Genomic DNA, 24,897 nt, shown 5'->3' with positions numbered 1-24,897 from the left:
TCATTTTATAGTTATATTATCTAAAAACAATAACAACCAAAACCATTAAAATATATCCTGATCATCAGGTTGACAATATCAGTACTTTTCATATTATATTACATTACTTGACTAAAAATGTGTTTTGTCATATTTCTTTTTCTGTATATAATAAAGGTAAAGCAAAGTAGAACATTCCAAAAAATTTGCATCCACTTTCATGCTGAAAAGCTGCCTCTCAAACATATCCTACAAAATATGTTCACAGATACAACTAAAGACCACTTTAATTACTTCTCCACATTAGCGCATTTCCTTTAATTTTCAGCTCTCCTGTCAAAATTCTATCAAAAGGTTTGCACAGATTTTATTTTTTTCATTAATTCTTTCTGAACAGAGATACCTCTCCTTTCTCTGAATTCCCTTAGCAAGTTCTGTGTGGACACAAACTTGGTACTTACCATAATCTTCTATTCATTATGGCTCTTTCTCCGTATGCCTATATCTGAGCTCTACAATACAATTATAAGCTTCTTGAAGTCATAGGCCACGTCTTATTCATCTCCTGAAGCTCTCAGGAGAGTCTTGGACAGGAGAAACATTCAATAAATGTGCTAGAAATCATGATGATTTTGCTCATGATTTACAGGAATGTCACAGCAGACCAATGACATGTTACAGCGATGTCGGCCATTATGAAGGCACACTAACATTTTTATATTCCATTTCCATTCCTTGGCTATCTTTTTTTTTTTCCCCTTGGCTATCTTTCTAAATAAATGTGCTTAGTGTTTCATCAGCATTTTCATTCCAAAAACTCAAGTTGAATGTATTTTTAAAAATTAAAATAAAAACTCTAAAAGTCTAATTCTAGCATCAAAGCCTTTTCTCCCTTACAGTTATATTTTAAATGTATTTCAGTGTTTTTAGTGTCTAGCCATAGTTAAGATTCCAGTTTACAAATACATATCTACTGCGGGTTTTTTCCAAATTTAATAATATCCTGAAACCTAATTTTGTGTATTGGATTCATTTAAAATGTGGTTGCTACTCAACAATTTTGGAGGAAAGTAAATTACATCAGACGTAACATTTAAACTAAACCCAGAAGTTAAAATTCTCTATAAATAAGAAAAACAGAAAGATTTCAAATAAAAGGCATGAAAGCCAAAGGAAGCTAATGCACAGCACAAAGTCATTTGGCCTCATGCATACCCCGCCCAATGGATTCAGCTGTAAGAAAATGAAGCATGTGAAATGCACAAGGGGCAATGCAAGTATATGGGCTTACTGATGCCAGACTACAGAGTGGCTCAAGAGTAAGAGGCCATGGATGAGAAGAAGGTTTGGATTAACTGTGGCCTTGAAGTTACCCCTGGAAAGTGAGTAACACTCCGTTGTGAGAGGTGCATTAACCTCTTCAGACCACTAGGGTTCAAAGTGTTGCATAAGGGGTAATTTATTAAATGGGTCCTAATTGCTTGGTAATGTACCTTCCAAAAGTCACTTCTCTATGCTATGATTAGGCCTGGGATTTGCCAAGTGCTGTCATTCTCTTTGTAACTCCATAATGGAACTCTAGGATGTGGGAAGTAGATCCATTGAACAGCTATATGTCTAATCGGGGTTCAGAGTCCTACCAACAGAGCCAGGCAAACTTTCATTTAATCGTCCATTGTGTAAACACAGAGATACAGAATTAATACACCTTGTAATAAAATATGCTTTCTACTAAATACATATACATTTTCATAGAATAAGAATAACTTTGTTTTATTTGAAAAGACTGACACATTTGTAAAGATTTGTAAATTTATCCATTTTGTTAGATTCTTTCTTAAATGTGTAAAAACAAACACGGTTTTTGTTTTCATCATCTACAAACTTCTTCTGGCCCATTTGTTTCAGATGAAGGCCAATCAACACAACTTTGCTTTTTGGGTTCCAACACAAAACTGTTGGTTTTATCAGCCCATCCACAGGTATCACAAATAACACACCAGGACTACTTCGGCCCTGGTATTGTTAATTAGCTAGGCCAGCAGAGGGAGTGCAAGAGCATTGTTATAAAAACAAAATAAAAAGTGTTTTATATGATCATGATAACTAGAAGTAGAAAATATGACATTTATCTGATGTTTAACTACAGAGGATTCTATAGCAGGATCTGAATGTGGAAGCAGTCTTGGTACTATCACAAAGGTAATATGCTAGAACTGAAGAGACAAGACTGTTAGTCACTGTCCTAGTCTTACGGTAATTTGTGAACTCACCAAATGTAACTGTGCCTCACTCTTCCTGTATTGAAAATGGCTGTCACAGTAGCTTCTGCTAAGATAAGCCTTTTATTTTCCTTAGGAAAGAGTGATTACTTGAATATTGGGAATTAATTGTTCCAAGAAAGAAGCTTATGTCTGTTCTGTCTTTCAGAGCTCTGGGTCACTACTTAGTTTTGTCCATGAGTGAGAAACACCTTAGAGGCATCCCCTAATGCCCTGAGAACAGGATTTGATTAAATCATGGAGGTAAACACATTTTTTTATACATGAGGAAACAGAAGCGATTAGGCTTCAAAGTAGCATGGGGATGCCTTTACATCGGAGAGAAGTTATAAATTCGAATCCCAAACGTGGTTTTATCATAACTCCTATTCCAGACCGTTTAAAGAAATGACACGCTCTCCAAACATGTTTCCAGACTATGACAAAAGACTTCTGTTCAAATCCACCACTCACTGGTTTGTAGTGACTTAGAACCTCAATTTCACCCTGAAGAGAATGTGCTAGAGTTGTGTTTTCCAGAAGTCCTTGGTAGTGTTTCTTTCGAGATCATTTATGTAGCCCTCATAACACTTTTTCCCAGAGGGCATCTCTGACAAAATGATAACCAAAACAAGCCAGCCTTTATACCACAATAAGCTAAATAAAATCTTTCTTTATTCTAAAAGTTTGAGATAATCTCGAGGATAGTGCAACTTGCCTGGAAGTTTACCAGGAAAATAGTTTGGAAAGTAAATATTCAGTTCTGCTTTCTCCAGTAGATGTCACTTTCTGTACATAGGATATCAAGATATATAAGATGAACAGTATTCCTTACAATGATGTCAAAAAGGAACTTTGAGTTCCAGCCATACGTAACAATTTTTTAAGCTTTTATCGATATTTTCTAGTGTTAGAAAACTTAAGGAATGGTAAAGGCAAAATGAATGGTATTAATTAACTGTCTTACCATATTTCTGTCTAGCTTTAGCAATGGCCATTAAGCATAGCACGTGACACAATATTGCTAGTGCATTTTCAACAGTTATAGAAAGCTAAGTATTATTCCACATCACAGCATAAAATTAATTTGCCAAAAACAAACACAGTTGCTAAGTAAATAAGCAGTCATTAATAATATACTGCATACTTACCAAGAATCTATTTAAATATGAGTTCACGTAAACTACTATGATTTCAAGAGTCATTCTTCTGGGTCCTCTATATCATTTTGGTATTCACATTGGCCTCTTAGGTCTGAGAAAAAAATTTTAGTTCTCCAAAATGCTTCACTATGTAGCAAGAGATATCAGCCCTGAAATGAGAGACAGAGAGAAAGGAAAGGAAAGGAAAGGAAAAGAAGAGGAAAGGAAAGGAAAAGAGAAAGAAATAATTATAAACCTTAAAAATAGCATTTTTATGGCATCCAAATGTACAAGAATGAAAATCAAATGATGGAAGAATATTAATAGTTAGAATTATATTAATTCTTCCTAAAATACTCCCAAAATGCTCTTTGCATTTCTAAACATAAGCCTCATTATGCTGTTCTATTTGTATTCCAGTGCAGTTGAATTTTATATTTGAGCTGTTTTAATAGATGACTTTGAAATGACAGAGAAGAGTACATTTTTGTTTCTTATTGATCGAAGCAAGATTTTTGCTTGTAGCTACTATAACTTTGAAATAATAGGAAAGGCTAGAGAGGCTTTTTAAAATGTTGATGTCTGGGTTACATCTGATGCAGTCGTTGTATTGACAAATGTGATTTGATAATTGCCAAATTAAGCTCAAGAGAAAATTAGTTAAACAACTACTTTTATTTTTAGATGCTTTGAACAAAAGATATGAAGTTTGGTAGCAACTAATGATAGGGTGCTAGCGCAAAAATTTCCTAAGAAAACAAAATGGGCATGTGGCTTTTACAAAACAAAGGAATCTATCTGGCCATCAGAATAAACAACATCCAAAACAGTCTCTTGGGGTGTTAAATATTTTGTGCAGAGAGCAAACCCAAAGAGCTCGATTCTTATCTGAGGTTGAGATTTCTTGACTTGTTACCTGAGAAGTTCTATCATTCTTATGTAGCCTTGGTTAAAACAAAGAGATTATAGGCTTTGAGTAATAAAGGGATTTAGAGGCTTTAACCTTTAGGCTACTGATTCAACTCCATTTCAGGATGAGGAGATCTAAATCCTGAATGTACCCAGGCCATGTAGTTTACTTTTATTAGGATCCCATTTCCTAATAAAGCCTAGGACATTTTTTTTTCAGCGATTCAGAGCAAATATGGTTGCCAAAAGAAAAATAAAAATTGAACAGGAAGACCAGAAAAAACACATAGCAACGACTAAGGTGAATTTCTGAGGAAACAGACCCCACTGAGATTTCTGCTGAATGGTGTCAGCATTCCACCACTCTCAGTCTTATACTAGTTTTAATCAGTAAACATTAATCTGGAATTTTGAAAACAAATGACGCCGTGGTAATTAATCATCCTGAAAATGAGGACAACTCGTTGATATCATGCGACCAAATTACATGCTTTGATTTGAACTCCAGGAAGAGCTATGCAAAACCCACACCCTCACTGCCAGTTGCCAGTGGTCTTTTCCTGTGTGAAACAGAGGTCGATGTTTCCCATAGCCTGTTTGCACAGCCAGTATCACTCAGGCAGGAAGTCTCTGGAAGAGTTGGAATTCCTTAGCACCAGGCTTAAGTCTTTTTCCGTTTTTATACGTCCCTTTTCCCTATAGTACTTAATACCCTATTTACATAATAGATTGGAACAGAAAACCCAGGACACTTCGAGAAACAGTCCATTAGTTGGTTAAACCTCTCCAACTCTTGGTTTTGGCTCAGGTCATGATCTCAGGGTCCTGGGATCCAGCCACACGGTGGCTCTGTGCTCAGCTTGGAGTCTGCTTGAGATTCTTTCCGTCTCTCTCTCCTCCTCCCCCTGCTTGTGCTCTCTCTCACTCTTGCTCTCTCTCTCCTAAATAAATAAATAAAAATCTTAAAAAAAAAAAAAAGTCCATTGCTTAATTCCACAGCCCTAAACATTTTTTAAAAACATGATTTTATTACCATTATTTGAATCATGTCTTGTAATTCTCTCCTTTAAATAATTTTATCAAATATTCAGTGAATTCAAAACCATATTTATAGCATACATACAAAATATACAAATAAGTAAGTAGGATGGACATGTTTATTCTGTACCCAACTTAGGAAATGAAATGTACCAGTACTTTTGTAACCTTGAGCCTCTCCCCAAACCCTTTCTTTCCCTATAGATCACATCATCTTGAACTTTGTGTTAATCATCCCTTGTTTGTCTCTCTCTCTTTTTAAAAATAATATAAGTGGAGATTTAGCTATTAACTATTTGTTTAGAAAAATGCAATAAAACATTTGAGAAAGTTGATGCATATAAGCAATTTTGATCAGTTAGAAATATTTATTCAATCAAAATGGCCTGTATTTGCATTCAATGACAAAATATCGAAATTTTGTAAGAATGCTTTTACCTGCATAAATCACTAAAATACTTTATAGTGTTCTGCACATAAATTGCACCCTTAATAAATGATGCTTTCATTTATTAAAATAAATAAATAAAAATAAAATAAGTGATGCTTTCAAATCATATAGTAAAAGATTGGATTCCAGAAAGGATTTCTAAGGGAATGTGTTATATATTTTTTAAGATTTTTTTTTAACCTATAAGGTTTATATGATTTCCCTACCCAAAGATAAGATCAGGGTCTAGACAGACTGATAATTAAATGTCTGAGTTTATTATTAAGTTAAAGATTCCTCCAATTACCTGGCCACCCTACCAGCCCTGTCTTGAGAAATGAAGAAGAGCAAGTCCCAGAGGAGGAGTGGAGGATGCCCCTAATCCTCTGTGAGAAGGGACAGGAGAATAAGAGAGGATGAGACCAGAGGATCCCTGAGGCATCTGCCCTGTCATCTTCCTTTTCTCCTGCGCTCCAACGTGGACTCCACACCCAGTTTACAACCAGTATATAGCAGAATCCCATTTGTTGTTACTCAGCAGCACAGTAACTCCAAATATACACCTGCTTCTTTTTTCTTCTCCAGACCGTCTTCCCCGGGCATCTGGGCACATCTGATCTTAGGGTCTCCTATCAATGCCACTAACCCTTAAGTTACCTTTTTACAACTTAATATGGGACATCCATTTAGTATTTAGGAGAGTCCAAGTCAAAATTCACTAATAAGATACAGTGTATTACTATTTTAAAGAAAACATTAGGTGATAACTTAGTTTTATATACTAAAGTTAGAGTATCCTAAATTTGTATATGTTATCAACATGGGTATTTTTGCATTCTGTTTAAGTTATTAAGAGGTATTCTAGGCCTGAACTCTAAAATAGGAAAATGAGACATTTAAGGCATCAGTTGTTACAATTTTAAGACCCTTGATAGATTGATTACTTAATGGCAAGAGTGACAAGTGTGACAGTAGATTGAATAGAATTACCACCTCAGTAAAAAATAAACATTAATATTATTAACGATTAATTTCTTTAATATTATAAATAACTTTGAAGGCATCGAAGATGTTGAAAACTAATATTAGTGGATTGAAGGCTTGTGTAATAATCTTTGTCATACCACTTATATATCAATTGAAAATATTTTAAAATTATTTATCATCCTTTACTTTATCTTGTTGCCACATTCATTCCCTCCTTTTTGTTTTCCACAGCCATGTTACAAGGTCCTCAGGCTGTCTTTTGCTTGAACTCCTTTCTACGTCTTCAAAGTTTGCTCCTCGAATCATTTTACATGGCATTATCCAGACTGAACTTTGTAAACCAGAGTTTTTCTGCTTTTGTTCTCCTTTGATCAGTTCTAATTTTCCATGGAAATAATTTTAAACTCCTTAGTATGGTATTTAAGTAAGTCTTCTACTGTTGCACCTCATGGCAGTCGGTTAAGTGTCTAACTCCTGATTTCAGCTCAGGTCATGATCTCAGGGTTGTGGTATTGAGCCCCAAGTCCCACTCCACACTCAGTGCAGTCTGCTCTAGATTCTTTCTCCCCCTCCCCACCTGCTCATATGCTCTCACTCTCTTAAAAAAAAAAATTAAGCCTTCTACCTAATTTTCCAGCCTTTTCCCCAACCACTACAAAATCTGTTTAACTTCTGTATCTAATATATAATCATTTTTGCATGCCATGAAATCCCCTTCGCCTACAATGCTCTACCTTGCCTTCTCCCACTCTATGTTTTTGTCTGAAATCCTACTGCTCTCCCAAACCAAAGTATTGATTCTATGTAAAATCCTTCAATTAATCCCAAATCCTTAGAGCTTCTAAAGCATTTTGGTCATGCTCACAATATAGCATTAATTGTGTGCTATTTCATATTTTAATTATGAAGGGAAATAGGTCTTATTTCTCCCTGGATGAGGTTTATGCATGACACCTCCTTAAATGTGCAATCCACACAATCAGCATAGTATATGTTGCACTGGATTGAACAGTTGAATATATAAGGCAAAATAGAGCTACTATCATCTTTTATCAAGGCCTTGAAAGAAATTACTTGAGTGGAATTATATGAGTAATCTGTTATAAGTTTACTACTCTTTATAGATTTTCAAAGTACATTCATTCTGAGTATTTCAAAATTCCAAGATGAGTACGGGATTGAGAATTCAAAAACAATTAATATCTAGCCCCTGCCTTCTAAAAGCTCAAGACCTAAAAACAAAGATGGACACCCAAATGCAATTAGCTATAATACAATGCTCTAAGTATCCCAGAAAAGGTTAGAAACAAAATTACTTAAGCATAGAGCAGTTAATTCTTGAAGACAGGAGGTAGTAACAGAGTGGGGGCCACCTTAATTAAGATCTATGATGTAGGCCGTAAAACAGAAGCAGCTATTGGATAGATGGAGAAGCCAAGCCTGGAACAGCCATGTAGGTGGTGCATTACTCAACCTCTAGGGTATTATTCAGTTAAACTACAATGTATTGGTGCCCTCCGAAGGTGTGCAGGAAAAGAGCAGAACCACCCAAGAGGTGTGAAAGCCCACGTTAAGTAATTGTCTCGACATCACACCTAAGTTCAGTTGAAATTTTATTAACATTTCACCTTCCATTTTGTCTTCTCTAGGCCTCCCTTCCATAAGGTTTTAGGACTTTTTTTTTCTTTACAACCTCTATTTTAAAGGAAATGCCAAGAACATCACAATTCTTGCTACTACAATATTCATTAGAATAAGAGAAGAAGTCAAATCATGAGAGACTCAACTCTGGAGAACAAACTGAGGGCTGCTGAAAGGGAGGTAGATGAGGGAATGGGGTAACTGGGTGATGGACATTAATGAGGGCACATGATGTGATGAGCACTGGGTGTTATACTCTATGTTGGAAAATTGAAAATAAATGTCAGGGATGCCTGGGTGGCTCAATGATTGAGCATCTGCTTTTGGCTCAGAGCGTGATCCTGGGGGTCCTGGGATCGAGTCCCATGTCAGGATCCCTACATGGACACTGCTTCTCCCTCTGCCTGTGTCTCTGCCTCTCTCTCTCTCTCTCTCTTTCTGTGTGTGTGTTAACTAAATCTTAAAAAAAAAAAAAAAAAAGAGGGCAGCCCCGGTGGCGCAGCGGTTTAGCGCCGCCTGCAGCCCAGGGCGTGATCCTGGAGACCTGGGATCAAGTCCCACGTCAGGCTCTCTGTATGATGCCTGCTTCTCCTTCTGCCTGTGTCTCTGCCTCTCTCTCTCTCTCTCTCTGTCTCTATGAATAAATAAATAAAATCTTAAAAAAAGAAAGAAAGAAAGAAAGAAAATAAATTTAAAAAAATAAAATATCCACTGGAATAGTTTGAAAACAAAATAGGTTGCAGATCAGAATCAGCAAAACACAAGAAATCTTAGCAATCATTATCTTTTAAATTCAATGTTTTCAAACTTTTAAGTCCCTTTACCCAAAGCAAATGCTGCTAAGATCAGTGTACAAACAAGGAAAAAAGCGATAGTCTTTGCCCTGAGTTCCACCAGCTAATCTTTCCTCCCCAACCAAGACTTGCGGGTTTCTCGTGTCCTCTGGATTCAGAAGCACTGTTTAAAAATGATTGCTTCTAGACCCACCTCTTCTTTTATAATTGAGGAAACAGATTCAGAGAATTTGAAGTACTTTGTATAAGTTCATAGCAGCATTTAGTGGCAGAATAGGAAACAGAAGTTCCTCAACTGCCACTCTTTCAAGATAAAATTAATTCTATTTACATAGCAAAATGAGCAGGAGGTACAAGGGTCTCCCAAAGTGACATTTGGGATAGAGAGAGACTGTTTCTTTTCTGTGATAAGACTTCATTGGAATTCAGCAAGTCAGTGTTAAGTAACTCAGAATCGATGCTAAGTCTTTTATTTTATTCTATCTTTCCTTCATTTTGATATTGAATTACCAGAAATGACAGCCACCAGGCCCTCTAACTTCTTGATCCTAGACAAGGGAGATGGCTAAGGAAATTCATCTTGTTGATGGCATTGGCTGGTCAGACACTTTCCTGCTGTAGAAATCAAAAATTTTAAAAATTTTTTCAATTCCCCCAGTTTAAAAAGGCAGGAAAAACCCCAAATGATTTTTCTCTCATCTCAAATTGCAAGGAAGGAGAACCAAATGTCTAAATTCCTTTGCTGGTCCAACATATTATGTTTTGATTTAGAGATTGATTTTTAAAACTCTCAATACACACATGTATATGAAGAAGGACTTAATCAAAATAATCAAAATAATCAAAATAATCACATATTGTAAATTATCCTCGTTGTCAAGAAAGTTTAGTAACTATGAATAAATGGAACTAAAATGATTTGGGAACTAAATAGAGGAATGAAATAAATGGAGCCGAAACAGAGGGGAAAAAATGGTATTCAAAGTCTATGTAGAAAGCTGCTACTGGTAATCATTAAATCAAATATTATAGCTAAATTATTTCAATGAAATTGGATCTTCTAAATGGTCTCATACCATGTCATGACAAAACATCTGCTGAAAGGAGTAATAGAAATACTTGCTTATTGAAATCAAATGAGTTAATAACACCTGAGAACCAAAATAACAAGGTATGGTTACAAATACAATGCCAAAGTTGAGCTGAATCAATATTGACAAATTATAATTGCAGGCTTCACATTAAAACCTTCCAAATTACCAAGGTCATTGCTTTTGGAAGTTATGGATATTCTTGATTATTAATAGCATACAAGTCATCTTAGCTTCTTTCCTAACAGAGCAAGGAAGTAGAGACAATGCAAAGTTCTCTTTCTAATTATACCACATCTGGATTTCACCTGCCAAATCTAACTGTCTGCCTTAAAGCATGGTCCAGCAAGTAGATATAGATTAATTTTCTAAACAGACCACAATGCCCAGCCTCTTCCAAAATTAGTGCTGTCATGTGCCATGATTTTCACGTGATGTCACCAACTTCATCAATCATCCTAGAAAGCAGACAGAACACAGTAAAGAGGATAGCAGAAGAAAACATCTTGGAGAAATACTTCATAACTTCCAGATAGTAACCCAAGGAGACACTTCTGAAAAAAAATTAATTGGAAACATTTCTGCTGTAAGTCCCTAAACAGATCTTTAATTTGTAAGCCCTACCATTTCAAATATCTCTCCATACACATGCAAGCGTGTGCACACGCGCCCACACCAAAAGCCACAAGTACAAAAGAACCAACAATAGACTGAAGACTAGTTATTTGCTGGACAAAATGAAAACATTGTATTTACATTGCAAAGCTGCCTATATTTTATTTCTCAAATTATTTGAAAGTATTCTTACAAATTGTTCCTATACTTTGAATTTATCCTTCTATAGGAAAGTAGTCAGTCATTAAAACTATATGTTCACCCGTGGAAGTTATTTTGTCATGAAGGGATTTAAGAGTTGAGTCATTCTCTAGTCTTGTGTGTTAGTTGATAACCTTTATTTTAGAAAGCAACTCCTCTAAAAGAATTGTTGTATATTGAATTCTGTTTAGTCGAACAAGCAAGGACACTTCAGACATAGCCTAAAACTCTGTCTCTGAAAAGGAAACTTTGTCTTGGGGGGAAATAGGATGTCCAACCACTCTCTACCTGGCCGGTATCCAAGTATATGATGAATCAGAAAAGTATAACATACAAAAGGAATATTTATGTGTCTTCCTCTTTCATCAGATACACAGTATTTTTTCTCCCATGTCACAAAAACTGTAACCGCAATTTACAAGTATATATGCACAATCAAATTGCTATTGATTTAGCAATGCATTTCTTTGATGTCCCTTGCCTTAACCTCATTTATAAAGCTGTTTTGCATTATTTCAAACTGTCAATGATTTGTGACTCATGAATATTCAAATCTAATTTGCACTTACTTTTTGGTATGCAAGCTTACTTTCAATATGCCCCTACAGTTGCCCTTTTGTTTTGTATTTATTTGTGGATTGTTTTACTGAAATAATACTTCTTTAAAAGCCTAGTAAGTCTATATCATATAAAAACAACAGAGTGGTTGATAATTGACTCTTCTTGATCTCGGTACACTGTCTTTATGTTTTGCTACTTAGCAAGTTTAGTCATTCTGCAAACATGTCTCTAGTACTAAAATAACCATGTTTTTGCTAGTAGATGTCATTTTCAGTGAAATGGGTTTAATTTTGAGGATCCCTGGGTGGCTCAGCGGTTGAGCACCTGCCTTTGGCCCAGGGCGTGACCCTGGAACCCTGGAGTCCCAGGAGTCCCTCATCAGGCTCTCTGCATTAGAGCCTGCTTCTCCCTCTGCCTCTCTCTCTCTCTCTCTCTCTGTCTGTGTGTGTGTGTGTGTGTGTGTGTGTGTGTGTGTGTGTCTCATGAATAAAAAAATAAAAGCTTAAAAAAAAAAGAAGAAATGGGTTTAGTTTTGCTGGGCAATGTATCTCCAGGAAAGAGTCAACAATTTTTAAATTAATTGAGCCTTACCAAAAAGGAAGGAAGGTGGGCCACCTGGGTGCCTCCATAGGTTGGGCATCCAGCTCTTGGTTTCAGGTGGGATCAAGCCCCATTTCAGGCTCTACACTCAGTGCACACTCTGTGTGAGATTCTTTCTCTGCCTTTCCCTCTGCCCCTTCTCTCTCTCTCTCTCAAATAGATAAATAAATCTTAAAAAAAAAATAGGAAGAAGGAAGGAATGACGAAAGGAAGGGAGGATTGTTTCTGATAGAAAAACAAAAAGTTCATGCAGAAGTGAGCCTTCCATGTCCATGTGGATCAACTTTTCCTCTTACGTCGTGGAATGCAAGAAATGAAACCTAATGCTCTCAAGCACTATAAAACCCTTTTAGATGTCTTTCAGATGATGATAGCTAGAAGAGACACCCAGACTTTCTGGACTGCAGGCATGTCACTCATGATTGAAAGTCCAAAACAGCACAGCAAGGAGCCACTTGTATCGGAATGGGCAGAGTTTCTGCTTATAAAACCTGTTCAGGACCAAATGGAAAATGCCACATTAAAAAAAAATGGAGTCAAGAACATCTCTTTTGTAATTGATTTCTGGACTCAAGTGTGATTTCTAAGAACATCCAAACAATTAAATGCCCTACTTTGCCAAAAAAAAAAAAAAAAAAAGGAAAGAAGAAAGAAAGAAAGAAAGAAAGAAGAAAGAAAGAAAGAAAAAGAAAGAAAGAAAGAAAGAAAGACGAAAGAAAGAAAGAAAGAAAGAAGAAAGAAAGAAAGAAAGAAAAAGAAAGAAAGAAAGAAAGAAAGACGAAAGAAAGAAAGAAAGAAAGAAAGAAAGAAAGAAAGAAAGAAAGAAAGAAAGAAAGAAAGAAAGAAAGATTTTCAAATATTTATGCCAGGACCTAAAATAGAAAAATAATTAATAACATTTACAATGCATCATATTCAATCTCTAAACTACCTTTTAAGCTATAAAGAAATCATTGGTTACCTTTTGCCTTCCATCACAAAATCAAGACATTCCCACATTTACTGAGTGATTCTGTACGAAAGATGGATGGTAGGCGTCAGTGCATCTCATCCAGCCCACAACATGTTTTCCTTTTTGCGAACTTCTCATTATCCCTCAATTGGACATATTCCCTCAGGTAATATGATCTCCTTCCAAAAGCTACTAAATTGATAACTAATCTCTTTTTTAGTCTTTTTTTTTTCACTTAGAAATCAATTTTTTAATTACTGAGAAAATATTCCACTGCCATGATATTTTGTTGCTTATGTGTGTTGAAGCAAATGTCCTTTGTCTAAAAGAGTTCATAATGTTTTCCCAACATTACCATTTAATTTACGATACTGGTATCACTATCATTCCCTCCATTCTGAAAACGAGACATCACAGATTCACTGGACCCAACATGCTACCGAAAGCTGTCTCTAAAGGAAACCCCTCAACGGGATGCTATTGTTGTCCATTTAACTAAGGGGTTTATTACATCCTAATCTCTGACCCATGAATCAGAGGAATTAGCTCTAGACAAAGTCTGGGATATAGAAAATTGTTAACAATGAGGATTCTAGCATTATACTCCTTGCTTATACACCTAACTGTGTAGATTACAGCAAATTGCCTAATCTCTGAAAGGCTTAATCTCCTCATCTGGGAAATGAGGGCAATCATAGTACCTATCTTAGGTGGTTATGGGGATTAAACGAGAGTATTCAAATGCAACGCTCAGCACCCCTGTCAGTGCTCGTTATGGAACAGCTATTTCTAAAGCCCGGTGTTTGCCAGAAGTTGAACCCAGTTTCTAGTCAGTTGTATTTTAAACTGAGAAAAGATTGTATTCTCATCTATCCCATGTTTCCCCTGTTTTGTATCAGTAACACAGTCAAAGTGTCTGCTCCCAACTCCAGGACTGTGTCCTCTTTTAACCAGTGGCTATTTCAGGACCCCTGGTTAAGCCTTCTGCAAAGACATACAAATGGGATGTGAAGGGAAGTTTTCTGGATCCTTCTCAAATTATTTTTTGCACATGTCTTCCCACAACAATATCCAAAGAAAGAGAAACAGGCTCTCTTCTTCTGTGTTGTTGTGGGAAGATAGGAGGCTCAGAACTGCTGAGGACATCTGGCTACCAGCCTGAGGATAAAGTTGATGCACATAAGAGGGCAGAGCCAAGAAAATTGAAGGGAAAGAGAGATGCCCCACCTCTTGCCAATGGCAGCGCTTTATTCCCTTATTGCTTAAGCCAGTCTGAATTAGGTTTTCTGTTACTTGCAGCCAAAAACATTCTAACTGATTCAGAGAGGCAGCCAAAAACAATGTTTTTTACATATTAACTCATAGCACAACACTCATTCACAGGAGCAGAGCAGTCCAGTGCCCGAGTTTACACAGGCATATAAACATGTTGTAACTGCTCCTGCCTTTTCTAAGTCAGTATCCCAGCCACATATCCACAATGTGTCTGTCTCTCTGAAAACAGAAAAAAGATTCAGAGTGAATCTTCCAAGATTTTTCCAGTCTCCTAAATAACCAGCAGAACCCACAAAATGCTCTTTTTGCTTTTATAGGAATTAGAATTCGAGGCAAGAGTGCCACCTCTGGCTTGCTGCTGTAACCTCATCTCAGATCCGTAGGCCTCACACTTTCATTGCTCAGAAACGTACTCTGAATTTTACATTCTTTGCATCCCAGGAAATCACAACCCACAGTAGAATGGCACCACATGAATCTAATCCAATGACATGAAACCTAAGTGAAAATTATCTGATGATTTGTGATAGGGTTTGATGTACCTACTTCAAGGTGACCAACTTAACCTGGTACATGTGACCTAAAAATAAGTGAATGCCTTTAAGCCTCATTTTGCATCTTTGTCACAAGAGTAATTCCAGTTTGCTTGGGCTCTAAGGAAACTAGATTGTGAGTTGTATGATCAAAATGAGGAGTTCCCAACTAAAAATCAAGAATGAACTATTTATGGTACCAAATTAGTTTAGTCCTTCTCTCCACCCCCCTCCCCACCCCATCTGCCACAAGCTATGCATGATTTAATCTTATCAGGAGCGCTCAGGATTATAGTTCCAGTACCCCTTTAAATAGGCAGTAAGAGGAGAGGTCAGGTAATTCTCTGTTGCCCTAGATTATATAGAACCATAGATCTGGAGACATCCCGAGATATTATCTGAAGGGCCAGCCACAGATAATGCCAGAGGCGTGCTGAGGGTCACAATGCTGGAAGCAGGTCTTTCGACTCTTCAGCCAACATCATATCCATCAACCCCACTATGCCTTTCATATAAAGTGGCTCTTAAAAGATGTATGAGTGAATACATTACTCATTTTAATCTTGAGGCAGCCCTTTGTTGCTTAATTTATCTCCATGAAATCTAAGTATAGTTTATCTTTAGGGTTATTTAAAAATACTACTTTTTAAGTCAATCGGAGAAGGGCAAACATTATATGGTCCCATTCATTTGAGGAATATAAAAAATAGTGAAAGGGATTAAAGGGGAAAGGAGAAAAAATGAGTGGGAAATATCAGTGTGGGTGACAGAACATGAGAGACTCCTAACTCTGGGAAACGAATAAAGGGTAGTGGAAAGGGAGGTGGGTGGGGGGATGGGGTGACTGGGTGATGGGCACTGAGGGGGTCACTTGACGGGATGAGCACTGGGTGTTATGCTATACGTTGGCAAATTGAATTCCAAAAAAACTGTTTTAAAAAATTAAATAAATAAATAAATAAAAATACTACTTTTTATATTTTAAGATACAGAAAGTCAAGCCAATGGCCTTTCTTGCTGTAGGTTTCTTTATAGCGTATAAGAATATCTCATTTCCTGTATCCCTGAAAACTAGAATAGAAGTAGTACAGAGAGTAGTTCTAAAATTTATTTCTTTTAATTTCAGTACATTCAACAGTGTTATATTAGTTTCTGTTGTACAATATAGTGATTCAACAGTTCTATACAGTACTGTTGATCCCAATAAGTATGTTCTTAATCCTCTTCACCTATTTCACCCATCCCCCCACCAGCCTCTTCTCTGGCAACCACCAGTTTTTTCTCTACAGTTAAGAGTCTATTTTTTTAGTTTGTCGTTTTTCTTTGATCATTTGTCTTGTTTTTAAAATTCTACATATAACTGAAATCATATGCTATTTGTCTTTCCCTGACTGACTTATTTCACTTAGCATAATACCCTGTAGTTCCATCCATCTTGTTACAAATGGCAAGATGTCTTTCTTTTTTATGGCTAATATTCCATTGTATGTGTGTATGTGTGTGTGTGTGTGTGTGCATACCACTTATGCATATATTTATCGGTGGATACTTGGGCTGTTTTTATAATTTGGCTGTTGTGAATAAGGCTGCAGTAAACATAGGGGTGCACATGTCTTTTCAAATTCATGTTTTTGTATTCTTTGAGTAGATACCTAGTATTGGAATTACTGAATCATATAGTAGTTCTATTTTTAATTTTTTCCACGTGGTCACACCAGTTTGCATTCCCACCAATAATGCACAAGGGTCCCTTTTTCTCCACATCCTCACCAATGCTTGTTCTTTCTTACATTTTTTATTTTAGCCTCTCTGATAGATGTGAGGTGATACCTCATTGTGGTTTTGATTTGCATTTCTATGATGAGTGATGTTGAGAATCTTTTCATAATGTCTGTTGGCCATCTGTATGTCTTTGGAGAAATGTCTGTTCATGTCTTTTTTTTTTTAAAGATTTATTTATGTGAGAGAAGGAGACAAAGAGCACGAAAGTGGCAGGAGGGGCAGAGGGAGAGAATCTTCTAGCAGACTCCCTGTTGATTCAAGGCTCAATCTCACGACCCATGAGATCATGACTGAGCTGAAACCAAGAGTCCGAAGTTTAACCTATGAGCCACCCAGGCACCTCTTCTGCCCATTTTTAAATTGGATTGTTTCGGGGGGTTTTGGTGTTAAGTTGTATTAGTTCTTTATATATTTTGCATACTGACTTCTCACCAGATGTGTCATTTGCAAGTATCTTTTCCCATTCAGTGGGTTATCTTTTTGTTTTGTTCATTGTTTCCTTTGCTGTGCAGAGCTTTTTATTTTGATATAGTTTAGTTTTGCTTTCATTTCCCCTGCCTCAGGAGACATATCTAGAAAAATGTCGCTATAGCTGATGTCACAAAGATTAGTGCCTATGTTCTTTTCCAAGACTTTTATAGTTTCAGGTTTCTCACATAGGCTTTTAATCCATTTTGAGTTTATTTTTGTGTTTGGTGTAAGAAAATGGTCAGTTTTGGTTTCTTGCATGTAGCTGTCCAGTTTTCCCGACACCATACATTAAAAGACTATCTTTTTCCCATTGCATATTCTTGCTTCCTTTGTTGTAAATTAATTGACTATGTAATTATGGGTTTATTTCTGGGCTTTCTATTCTGTCCCAGTAATATATGCATCTATTTTTGTTCTAGTGCCATACTGTGTTAATTATTACAGCTTTGAAGTATATCTTGAAACTTGAGATTGTGACACCTCCAGTTTTGTTCTTTTTCAAGACTGTTTTGGCTACTTGAGGTCTTTTGCGGTTCCATACAAATTTTAGGACCATTTGTTCTAGTTCTGTGAAAAATAATTTTGGCACTTTAATAGGGATTGCATTAAACTTAAGTTATTAGATTATTATAAAGCTATTATAAAAATTTAGATTGCTTTGAATAGTATGGACAGTTTAACGATATTTGCTCTCCCAATCCATGAGCATGGAACATCTTTTCATTTGTTTGTGTCATCTTCAATTTCTTTCATCAATGTTTTACAGTTTTCAGAGTACAAGTCTTTCATCTCATTGGCTTAGTTTATTCCTAGGTACTTTATTATTTTCGGTGCAATTGTAAACGTGATTGTTTTCTTGATTTCTCTTTCGGCTGCTTCATGATTAGTCTGTAGAAATGCAACTGATTTCTGTATATTGATTTGTCTCCTGTGATAATACTTAATTCATTGATCAGTTCTTGTAGTTTTTTGATAGAGTCTTTGAGGTTTTCTTTCTTTCTTTTTTTTTTTTTTTTTTTTTTTTTTTGAGGTTTTCTGTATAAAGCATCATCTCATCTGCAAATACTGGGAGTTTTACTTCTTCCTGATTGGAAGCCTTTTAATTTTTTTTCTTGTCTGATTGCTGTGACTAGGATTTCCAGTACAATTTTGAACAGAAGTGGGTGAGAGAGAACATCTTTGTCTTGCTCATTATCTTAGGGGAAAAGTTTTCAATTTTTCACCATTGAGTATGATGTTAGCTGTGGGTTTTTCACATATGGTCTTTATTACGTTGATATATGTTCCCTCAAAGCTCTCTGTTGAAGATTTTTATCATGAATGGATATTGTGCTTTGTCAAATACGTTTCCTGCATCTATTGAAATTATCATGATTTTCAATCCTTTCTTTTGTTGATGTGATGTATCATGTTGATTCATTTGTGAATACTGAACCACCCTTGCATCCCAGGAATAAAATCCCACTTCATTGTAGTGAATTTTTTTTTAATATATTGTTGGATTTGGTTTGGATTTCTTTTTAAATTTCACTTATTTATTCATGAGAGACAGAAAGAGAGAGAGAGAGAGAGAGAGGTAGAGACACAGGCAGAGGTAGAAGCAGGCTCCATGCAGGGAGCCTGACGTGGGACTCGATCCCAGGCCTCCAGGACCACGAACTGGGCCAAAGGCAGCGCTAAACTGCTGAGCTATTGGGCTGCTCTGGTTTGGATTTTATTGAGGAATTTTGCATTTATGTTTATCTGAGGTATTGGTCTGTAGTTCTCTTTCTTTTGTAGTGTCTTTATCTGGGTTTAGTATCAGGGTAATGCTGGCCTCATAGAAAGAATTTGGAATACTTCTTCTTTCTCTTATTTTTTGGAATACTTTGGAAAGAAGAGGTATTAACTCTTCTTTAAATGTATAGAATTCCTGGGTGGCGCAGCGGTTTGGCGCCTGCCTTTGGCCCAGGGCGCGATCCTGGAGACCCGAGATTGAATCCCACATCGGGCTCCCGGTGCATGGAGCCTGCTTCTCCTTCTGCCTATGTCTCTGCCTCTCTCTCTCTCTCTGTGACTATCATAAAAAAAAAAAAAAAAAAAAAAAAGACTGAAGCCTTTAGGGATCCCTGGGTGGCGCAGCAGTTTGGCGCCTGCCTTTGGCCCAGGGCGCGATCCTGGAGACTCGGGATCGAATCCCACGTCGGGCTCCCGGTGCATGGAGCCTGCTTCTCCCTCTGCCTGTGTCTCTGCCTCTCTCTCTCACTGTGTGCCTATCATAAATAAAAAAAAATAAAATAAAAAAAAAATGTATAGAATTCAGCTGTGAAACTATCTGGTGCTGAACTTCTGTCGGGAGTTTTTGATCATTGATTCAATTTCATTGTGGGTAATCAGTCTGTTCAAATTTTCTATTTCTTCTTGATTCAGCTTGGAAAGATATGTTCTAATAATTTACTCATTTCTTCTAGGTCATACAATTTTTGGTATACAATTTTTCATATTTTCATATAACCCTTTGTATTTCTTAGGTGTCACTTGTTATTTTTCCTCTCATTTCTGATTTTATTTTCATACTCTCTGTTTTTCTCTCTTTCTTTTTTTTTTTTTTTATGAGTCTGGCTAATGGTTTATCAATTTTGTTGATCTTTTCAAAGAACCAGTTCTTGGTTTCATTGCTCTTTTCTATTGTTCTTTTAGTTTCTATTTCATTTATTTCTGCTCTAATCTTTATTATTTCCTTCCTTCTCTTGGTTTTAAATTTTGTTTGTTCTTCTTTTTCTAGTTCCTTTAGGTGTAAGGTTATTTGCTTATTTGAGATTTTCTTACTTCTTGCAGTAGGCCTGTATTGCTATAAACTTCCCCTTAAAACAGCTTTTGCCTCATCCCAAAGATTTTAGACCACTGTGTTTTCATTTTCATTTGTTTCCATGTAATTTTGACTTCCTCTTTGATTTCTTGGTTGACCCATTCATTGGTTAGTAGTATCTTATTAACCCTCCATATGTTTGTGATCTTTCCAGATTTTTGTTTTGTGGTTGATCTCTAGTTTCATAAAGATGCATGTTATGACTTCAGCCTTTTTTAATCTGTTGAGACTTGTTTTGCAGTTAACATGGTGTCTGTTCTGGTGAATATTTCATGTGCACTTGAAAAAAATGTGTATTCTGCTGTTTTAGGATAGAATATTTTGAATAGATCTATTAGGTCTATCAGTCCACTGTTTGCTTGTTCATTATCTATTTGGATGATCTATCCATTGATATAAATAGGGTACTAAAATCCCCTACTATTATTGTATTACTATCAATTACTTCCTTTGTTTGTTAATAGGTGCTTTATATATTTGGGTGCTTCCCTGTTGAGTACATAAATATTTACTATTGTTATATCTTTTTGTTGGATTGTTCCCTTTATGATTACATAGTGTCCTTCTGTTTCTTGTTACAGTTTCTTTTGAAGTCTATTTTGTTTTCATCACTTCGCTTTCAACCTACAGGTGTCCTTAAACCTGAAATGAATCCCTTGTATGCAGCATATAGATAAGTCTTGCTTTTTTAAAATCTGTTCCCTCTCCCTTTGTCTTTTGATTGGACCATTTAGTCCATTTACATTCAAAGTAGTTATTGATAGGTATGTGCTTAAAGCCATTTTATTTCTTGTTTTATGGTTGTTCTTGTAGTTCTTCTCTATTCCTTTCTTCTCTTGCTCTCTTCTCTTGTGGTTTGCTGGCTTTCTTTAGTGAAATACTTAGATTCCTTTCTCTTTATTTTTTGCTCACCTATTTCCAGATTGTGTGTGTGTGTGTGGTTACCATTAGGTTTATATAACATATTGTGTTATATATAACAGACTCTTTTTTTATGTCTTTGTGTAGGGTCTCACTGAGGTCCTGCACTTTTTCTCAAGTCCAGTGAGTATCTTTATGACTATTACTTTAAATTTTCCATCAGGCATATTACTTATCTCCATTTCATTGAGAGCTCCTGTTGTGATTTTTGTTCTATTCTTCAACTTGGGGCATATTCATCTGTCTCCTCATTTTATCTAACTCTGTGTCCATTTCTACGAACTAGGAAAGTCAGCTACATCTCTACTCTTGCAAGTAGGTGCCTTATGAAGAAGTCTGCGGTTCTCTGTAGTGTAACACCACCTGTTTACTAGAACCTGGCACTTAAAGGATATCTCCAATGTGTGTTGCATGCACCCTGCTGTTGTGACTGAGCCACATTTACCTTCAGTCCAGTCACCTGCATTGGCTCCTTTTGCCTATTGTGGGCAAGATTTGGTCCCTGTGTCACTAATGGGCCAATCTAGGGCTACCTTGAACTCGATTTGGGTCAGACCACGCTTTTGTCAGAGCCACTATTGCACCAAACTGGAGGGCATGCTCCCTGTGTAGGAGGCTTTCACTGGTGGTCAGGGCCTGTAGTCAGACTAGATTTCTGCCCCCAGACCACTGCTGGAGCTATAGTTTTCACTTGTGGTTATCTTTCCCTCTCTCTAGGGTAGAAGTCACTTTGGATTGGTGCTGGCCCCTGTCAGGATTTCTTGCACAATGCCATGCCTGTGGCACCACTTAGATGTACTCCTGCTAAGGCACGGATGGGGGGGGATCAAGTTCACAGGAGAACATGAAGGTATGGCACACTGTTAGCAAGTTAAGTGGAGAAGAACCACACTGCACTGGTTCCTACAGGTATCCATGCATCTAGGTCAGGAGTTGAGGGAGAGAAATGACATCCACAAGCCCTATTGTTCTTGGAGCAGTCTCCCAAAGATCCCTGGCCCTCCAGCACACCATCTGTGATTAGTAAACAAATATCTCTCTCATACACCAGGCATTTTTCAAACTGCTGCTTCTATCCTATATCTCAGTGGGGCTGTTTGTTGCACTATTTAAGGCTGCTTGTTGTACTCAGTTTTCTGTCACCCTCTTTCAGAGCAAAACCACCAATTTTTATCCAGGTGTTAAGCCCCACTGATTGTAAGAACTCAAGGTAAGCCCTTCTGATTTTCAAAGCCAAACGTTCTGGGCATTTATCTTCCCTGTGTGGGTTCCCCATGCCTAGAGTGGGGTCTTCTCTATGTTTGTAGTGGCACTCCCTCCCTCACATGGCCTCACAGGTTAGTTTGGTTCCTGCCTGTGTCTCTGCCCTTCTTATTGTTTTTGATGTGGCCTCTTCTCCATGTTTAGTCATGGACAACCTATTCTGCCAGTCTTCAGGTCATTTTCCAGGTTATTTACACTGATGTGAGTATTATCTAGTTGTATCTATGAGACAAGGTGAGTTTAGAATCCTTCCACCCTGCAATCTTACCTAGAAGTCACTAGAGATACATGTTTTTAAATGTGATTTTCTTATTGGTCCTCCTATGATGGGACTTGATCAGCTGACATTGACCATTGTGACTGTGCACTTTGCCCTAGTCACATGGAGTGTACTTACAGCCCTCAAGGAGAAGCTCTTTGTCCATATGACAAATATCAATCCTAGAAACCTTCAGTGGAGACACCTTGGCTAGTAATAAATATATGATGTTTTTATAGAAAATTTCAAAACTCAAGATTAGGAACACTTCAGTAAATTCATTCAGATTCTTACCTTAATTTGTTGAGGTAGCTTAAAAATTATTTTCAAAGTCCCCATGTTTCTAACTCTGAAGTAAGAATAATTATATTGGTCATATATTTGCACATACTGCTGCAAGAACGAGTAAGACCATAAAGCACAAACTTTCATAGATTAATTTTTGTTGATCTTACATACATATGTGAATTTCATAAATCATTGTGACAAAATAATTATACACATTCATACAGTTTTTTAAATGGTTTTAAGAAATCAAGTAATTCAAAGTAAAAATTCTGATCTTTTCACAGTGGGTGGGTGTCTCTAGTTTAAAAGCTTTTGTTTAATTCAAAGTTGAAATGGAATCCCTAAAGAGAACTATTTGATTTCTTTTTTTAAAGAAATATTTCAAAACCAGCTGCAAATCAATCATAACTGAATCAACATCTAGGAATCTTGAGATTAGTGGTTAATAAAAAAGACAAGATGAGATTTTATCCAACCTTCCATGATGCCTTCTCTTCTGTACTGATCGTCATTAGGACCATTCAAGCAACCAATTTAAGAAATATAGAAAAGAACAACAGAACTCTAATAGTCATAAAATATTAGCAATAAAAAAGTGAATATGTATACAGTTTGAAAATTTAGATGATGTAGATAAATTCGTGTGAAATTTTAACTTAACAAATCTGACTCAGAAAGGAGTGGATTTGAATATTGCATAATAATTATTAAAGAAATGTAATAATAAATTAAGAATATTTTTTAAAAAGAAAGCCAATATTATTTTAGAGTAAATTCTTCCAGTTTTTTAAAACAGAAAATTTCAATCATATACCAATATATCTAGAGACTAAAAATGAGGAAACTCTCCCTAATTTTAATTCATTTTACAGTATGATCTGGCTAGAAGAATAGGCAAAAATGATAAATCTATGAGGAAAAAAAAGGAAAGAAAAAAGGGGAAATTACTGGTCACTCTCTTGCATCAATAGACATTCAAAAATCCTAAGCAAAATTATTAAATTAAACCTAGTTGCGTATAATATAGTGTCTTAATCAACTTGAATGTAATCCAGAAACAAAGAGTTAGTTTAACAGTAGAAAAACTATACATTAAATTTCCCATAGTAACTGAGTAAAGGGGGGAAAATGATCATCTTATTACATATAAAAATATCATTTTGGGCTTAGTCAGAAAAGTATGCAACTCTTGAACTTGGGGTTGTGAGTTCAAGCCTGATGTTAGGTGTAGAGATTACTTAAATAAATACATAAACTTTAAAAAAAATAATTTAACAAAATGTAATGGTCATTTATTTAAAGAAAAAAAGAAGCTCCTAAGGGACTAGGCAAGGAGGGGGAGAAACTTCTTTCATCTGATGAAGATTATTATCAATTCACTACATTAAACAGCTTTCTTAATGGAAAAATGCTAGAAACACTTGTTTAAATTGGGAATGAGTTAATGATGGCCACTATTTAGGAATGCTTCATTTCAAAATTGTCCTGAAGTTCTAGTGCTAGAAAAGGCAGTAGGACCAAAAGAAGAAGAAAAGTGAAGGAGGAGGAGGAGAAAAAGAGAAAGGAGGGAGGAAAGGAGAGAGAAAGAAACAATTAAAGTTATAGGACTGGAAAGGAAGAACTAAAACTGTCATTTTATGAAGACTATATTATTATCTACATTGAAGTTCCAAAGAATTTATAGACAACTGATAATGAGAGAGATGGACTGAAGATCACTAGGGAAGCAATCGGGTTGGGATGAAAGTTATCCATACAGAGAAAATGAAAATGGATTCTTACCTCAGTTCTACACACAAAAATCAATTCCCTGTTGTTTAAAGAAAAGTGCAAGAAGAAAAAAAAATCAAATTTCTTAAATAATTCTACAGAAAAACATCTTTATAACTTTAGGATTTGAAAGAATCTTTTATATCAGACACAAAAAGCACAAGCCATAAGAGAAAATATTGATACATTAAACTACAATAAAATTAAAAACTTCTGTTCATCAAAACACATCTCAAATAAAATGGAAAAACAAGCCACAAATTGGAAAGAGATATTTGCAATACAG

At 36.2% G+C, this 24,897-nt stretch overlaps 1 protein-coding gene and 1 long non-coding RNA gene across 5 annotated transcripts in view; one reads left to right on the top strand and one right to left on the bottom strand.

The window, feature by feature from the left end:
* Nucleotides 1–24,897, bottom strand: part of LOC144302966 (uncharacterized) — a 57,019-nt gene that overhangs the window by 11,652 nt on the left and 20,470 nt on the right. For all 4 annotated transcript variants that reach the window (XR_013370003.1, XR_013370000.1, XR_013370002.1 and 1 more), the window contains exon 2: nt 3,392–3,552. This is a non-coding gene — a long non-coding RNA (uncharacterized LOC144302966). The remainder of the gene's footprint in view (nt 1–3,391; nt 3,553–24,897) is intronic.
* The window catches only part of LOC144302962 (uncharacterized), a 776,799-nt gene that overhangs the window by 739,681 nt on the left and 12,221 nt on the right, over nt 1–24,897 (top strand). The window lies entirely within an intron of this gene.

This window comes from Canis aureus, chromosome 32 (genome assembly GCF_053574225.1).
Source record: "Canis aureus isolate CA01 chromosome 32, VMU_Caureus_v.1.0, whole genome shotgun sequence".
NCBI classification, from domain to species: domain Eukaryota; kingdom Metazoa; phylum Chordata; class Mammalia; order Carnivora; family Canidae; genus Canis; species Canis aureus.
This window is presented reverse-complemented; position numbering and strand designations above follow the sequence as displayed.